This window comes from Lithobates pipiens, unplaced genomic scaffold, assembly GCF_037356315.1.
Source record: "Lithobates pipiens isolate NorthernLeopardFrog02 unplaced genomic scaffold, aLitPip1_a1.2 Scaffold_28, whole genome shotgun sequence".
Classification (NCBI taxonomy): domain Eukaryota; kingdom Metazoa; phylum Chordata; class Amphibia; order Anura; family Ranidae; genus Lithobates; species Lithobates pipiens.
Window position 1 is genome coordinate 39,315,741 of NW_027507789.1, and position 5,321 is coordinate 39,321,061.

The 5,321-nt window shown below is 41.8% G+C and overlaps 1 protein-coding gene across 2 annotated transcripts in view; it reads right to left on the minus strand.

Moving 5' to 3' along the window:
- Nucleotides 1-5,321, minus strand: part of ARHGAP40 (Rho GTPase activating protein 40) — a 108,925-nt gene that overhangs the window by 103,468 nt on the left and 136 nt on the right. The window lies entirely within an intron of this gene.

The following is a 5,321-nucleotide window of genomic DNA, read 5'->3' on the forward strand; positions in this document are numbered from 1 at the left end:
GAACCAGAAAAAATACTCTACTGTATTTCTATGTCACAAAAGGCCACGAGGAACTCGCATTGGTAGGAAAACTTGAGTGGATTTTCCGATCAGCCAAAAAACACCGGAAAAACAATGGTCAATGTCAGGCGAACTACATATTTAGTGTGCGTGTTTCTCCTAATTACAGCAGGAGTATAAAAACAGCCCTGGCTCATCAAACATCAGTTTCCTGCCCCCAGATAGTTATTATGCGGCATTGTAGTAAGTCAGCCCATAGTGTTATTCAAGGAAGTGTGAAAGGAAAAAAGTGGTGGGAGGTGATCTGGTGGATTTGTCATTTGTAATGTCTTCAGCATCAAGGTGACGATATGAAAAAATGCTTCTGATATTTAATGTTCAAGGACATCCCGAGCAACTTATCCACAATAAATGAATGAGAAGACCGGGTCAGCGGGGAAATTGCTTTGTCTATTGTCTCCTACACATCCTTGTACATCACAGATGTGATAAGGGGGGTTTTGATGTAAAGCGGAGCACTGTATAATTCAATGACTGGGCAGAAACAGATACGCAAAAGGACTTGAGGGGTATATTTATTAAAAAGAAAAAAAATGAACCTTTGTTTTAAATGTGGACAAAATTGAATGTTAGAAGGCTATTTTCTCTCCTGGCCGAATGTTATTACTTATAGTAAAAAAAAAGAAAAGAAAAAAATGGTTCTGGAAAATATCACATTATGGCCACTAGATGGAACTGACAATTGTAGGAAATAAGCCTTTATTTCCTATGATCATCAGTTCCATCTAGTGGCCATAACACTGTAATTATATATATATATATATATATATATATATATATATATATATATATATATATATATATATATATATATATATAATGCGCTATTTCATTATTCATGCTGTTCTGAATGAATAACATTCATTTTGCCCCCCTTGCCCAGGACGAATGTGCATGCAGACAAGTAGCGCTGCAAATTTTTTCTTCTTTGCAAAAAAGGGGCAGACAGGCAGGTAAGTGACTTTAATGCAGACGAGACAAAGCAGGTCTCTTCTGCATTAAAAATCCTGTCTGTTTGCCCATTTAATTATGTTCCATAAAGTTTCACTTTAACAGACCAAGCTGTACAGCAAACATGGCAGTTAGAAGCTGTGCCAAACCATTTCATTTGTGTAAGCAAATTTAAAGCGGAGCTCCATCCAAAAGGTGAAGCTCTGCTTGTTTGCACCCCCCACCCCCCCAATTAATGGCCACTTGTGGCACTTTTTTTGAGGGGGGAGGTAACCTAGTTTTGACAGGTACCCGCTCCCATGTCCAGGTAAGATCAGCGATCTACGACATTTCTGGCCCCTCCTTCTCATCCACCCCACCCCCGCTACCTTCTTGGACAAACAGGATTTCCTGTGCGCCTAACAAGTGTATGTGTGCTGATTTTACTCAGACTAGCTGGCTTTTCTCCCTGATCTCAGCGCTGAATGGTCAGTGAGATCAGGGAGAAGAAGCAGCCAGATTTGTGTTCTGTGTTTACAAACACAGTGATCTCTGTGATGTGGTTGGCCACAGCCATCAGCAGGTTCACAGCCAAAATCATGGCTGTGAGCCTGCTGACAAACTTGTGCTGCGTCCAACCACAGCAGGAGCAGCAGGGGGCACCTGCATGAGCCTGTGAACCCGGAACAACAGTGCCTCCAGACAGCAGTAAAAGTTAAACTGCTGGTTGGCAAGTTGTTAATAAAAGCCTGCGAGAAGACAGCTCTTTATTGCAAAGGAGACATGTTTATGTCTTTCTTCTGCAATAACAAACACTTACCTGCCAGCTTGCAAACCTCTAGTGAATGCATACTGAGCTGCATATAGGTTTGCAGTGCGTTTTTGTTTGTGGTGTGTTTTTAGACATTATTTATTTTAATGAGTTGTATTTACATTTGTTTGTGATTTACTCATGAATGTTTATGTGCATTTTGGTACGATTATGTGCGCAAAAATACAGCTGGCTATACATTTTATAAATGCATGTGAAAAGCCCCCCAATGGTGTAAATAAAACTCATTGAAATACATGTGTGTTTCTTGCATTGTAGTATTATTATTATTATTATTATTAGGATTTACAGTGCCTTAAAGTATTCATACCCCTTGAAATTGTCCACATTTTGTTATGTTATAACCAAAAAACATACATTTATTTTATTGGGATTTTATGTGATAGACCAACACAAAGTGGCACATAATTGTGAAGTGGAAGGAAAACGATAAATGGTTTTCAAGATTGTTTTACAAATAAATATGTAAATCAATACGTTGTAGAACCTCCTTTCTCTGCACTTAAGCAACTTTCACACTGAAGCGTTGCCAGCGCTGGCGGTAAAGCGGCACTATATTTAGCAGCACTTTACTGTCGTTTTAGCGGCGATATTTGCCCGCTAGCGGGGCAGTTTTAACCCCCACTAGTGGTCGAAAAAGGGTTAAAACCGCCCGCAAAGCACCGCTGCTGCGCCGCTTTGCAGGCGGGATTGCAGCGATGCCCCATTGTTTTCTATGGGAAGGGGGCGCTTTTAGGAGCGGTAAATACACCGCTTCTACAGCGCTCCAAAGATGCGGCTTGCAGGACTTTTTTACCATGCTGCCAGCGCACCGCTCCAGTGTGAAAGCCCTCTGGGCTTTCATACTGGAGAGACCGCAGTGGCTGTTTCAGGGTATTAGGCGCTATTTTTTGCGTTGTAGCACCTGCAAAGCACATCAGTGTGAAAGGGGCCTTACAGCTGCAAGTCTTTTTGGGGATGTCTCTACCAGCTTTGCACATCTAGAGAGTGACATTTTGCCCATTCTTCTTTGCAAAATAGCTCAAGCTCTGTCAGATTGGATGGAGAGGGTCTGTGAACAGCAATTTTCAAGTCTTGCCACAGATTCTTAATTGGATTTAAGTCTGGACTTTGACTGGGCTATTCTAACACATGAATATGCTTTGATCTAAACCATTCCATTGTAGCTCTGGCTGCATGTTTAGGGTCCTTGTCCTGCTGGTACGTGAACCTCCACCCCAGTCTCAAGTCTTTTGCTCTCTATTGCCCCGTACACACGATCGGAAATTCGGCCGGCAAAAGACCGATGAGAGCTTTTCGTCTGAAAATGCGACAATGTGTATGCTCCAACGGAATTTTGCTGGCCGAATTTCTGCCAGCAAAAGATTGCTGGCGGATTGCTTACATAACGTACGGGTCTCATTTTTTCCGCCGGAAAAAGTTTCCATCGGAAATCCCAATTGTCTGTAGCAATTCCTGCACGCAAAATTCCTACGCATGCTCGGAAACAATTCGACATGCTCTGAAGCATTGAACTTAATTTTCTCGGCTCGTCGTAGTGTTGTACGTCACTGCGTTCTTGATGGTTGAAAGTTCAGCAAACTTTTGTGTGACCGTGTGTATGCAAGCCAAATTTTATATAGATCTCCCATAGTTCGTAGACGCTATAACTTTCGCGCAAACCAATGAATATACGGTTATTGTTTTTTGTTTTTTTTTCAAAATGTTAGGGGTTTTTTTTGTTTTGTTTTTTATAGCGAAAAAAAAAAAAAAACCAGAGCCATGCTCAAATACCACCAAAAGAAAGCTCTATTTGTAGCGCTTATTTGGGTACCGCGTTACACAACCGCGCAATTGTCCGTTAAAGTAACGCAGTGCTGTATTGCAAAAAATGGCCTGGTCATGAAGAGGAGGGTAAACCCTCTAGAGCTGAAGTGGTTAAAAAAAAACCACACAGCGCATTTTCACCGCTTGCTGACCGGCTCACGCCGATATACGTCGGCAGAAGGGCACAGGCAGATTAACGTACCTGTACGTTGCCCTTTAAGAAGCGGCTTGCGGGTGTGTGCCTGCTGCGACCTCCGTGAGCATGGTCGCGGGTCCTGTGGGCTCAATGTCCGCAGGGATACCCGTGATCGTCTCACGGAGAGGAAGAACGGGGAGATGCTAATGTAAACAAGCATCTCCCCGTTCTGCCTAGTGCCACTGATCAGCGTTCCCTGTAATCGGGAGCGGTGATCAGTGATGTATGACACACAGCCCCTCCCCCCACAGTTAGAATCACTCCCTAGGACAGACTTAACCCCTACAGCGCCACCTAGTGAAACCCTTCACTGCCAGTCACATTTACACAGTAATCAATGCATTTTTAATTGCACTGATTGCTGTATAAATCTGAATGGTCCCAAAATAGTGTCAAAAGTGTCCGATTTATCCGCCATAATGTTGCAGTCATGATAAAAATCGCAGATCGACACCATTATTAGTTAAAAAAAATAAAATAAAATAAAATGCCATAAAACTATCCCCTATTTTGTAGATGCTATAACTTTTGCGCAAACCAATGAATAAATGCTTATTGTGATTTTTTTTTTTTACCAAAAATATGTAGAAGAATAAGTATCGGCCTAAACTGAGGTAAAAAAATGTTTTTATATATTTCTTGGGGATATTTATTATTGCAAACAGTAAAAAAATGTGTTTTCTTTCAAAATTGTCGCTATTTTTTTTTTTTGCTTTATAGCGCAGAAAATAAAAACCCGCAGAGGTGATCAAATACCACCAAAAGAAAGCTCTATTTGTGGGGAAAAAAAAGGACACAAATTTTGTTTGGGAGCCACGTCGCACGACTGCACAATTGCCAGTTAAACTGACGCAGTGCCGAATTGCAAAAAAAACGCTCTGGTCTTTTACCAGCCAAATGGTCCGGGGCTGAAGTGGTTAAATGAGTTGTGCTAAAATTGAGTGCAACGCACAAGCAGTGAATAGCTGGTTGTTAAGGCCACCAGCAGGTTCCAGATTTCTAACAAGTTTAACGCAGAGCCGATACATGCCGATGTCCTTAGCAACCAGCTATTCACTGGTTGCTAAGGACTTCAGTGCTGTTTCCTTACCAACAAGCATCTTTTTTTTTTTTTAACTGTCATGTGACCCCCAGAAATGCACCAAAAGACACCCCCTTGGGGCCGCCTCCAGATATTCACTTGTAGGTATAACAGTACACGCCATCTGGGGTGCCCTGGGAGTTGGAAAACGCTGTTTTTTTTTTTTAAAAGCTAAACTAATTCTGTGTATAAAAACAACTTGGGATTGCCCAAAAATGATTTCATGGGTAATAATATTCCTACTAGAGTAATAAGGGTTGCTGTGGACACCATAGAAAAAGGTAAACATTTTCTCACCAAGAAGAGATTGTGATCAGGAAATAAACGTCATGTCTAATAAAAGAGAAGACGGAGCAGAAGTAGGGGGAGGGGAGGGGACAGCACTGCCCTTCATTTGGTGGTATTTTCTCCCTTAC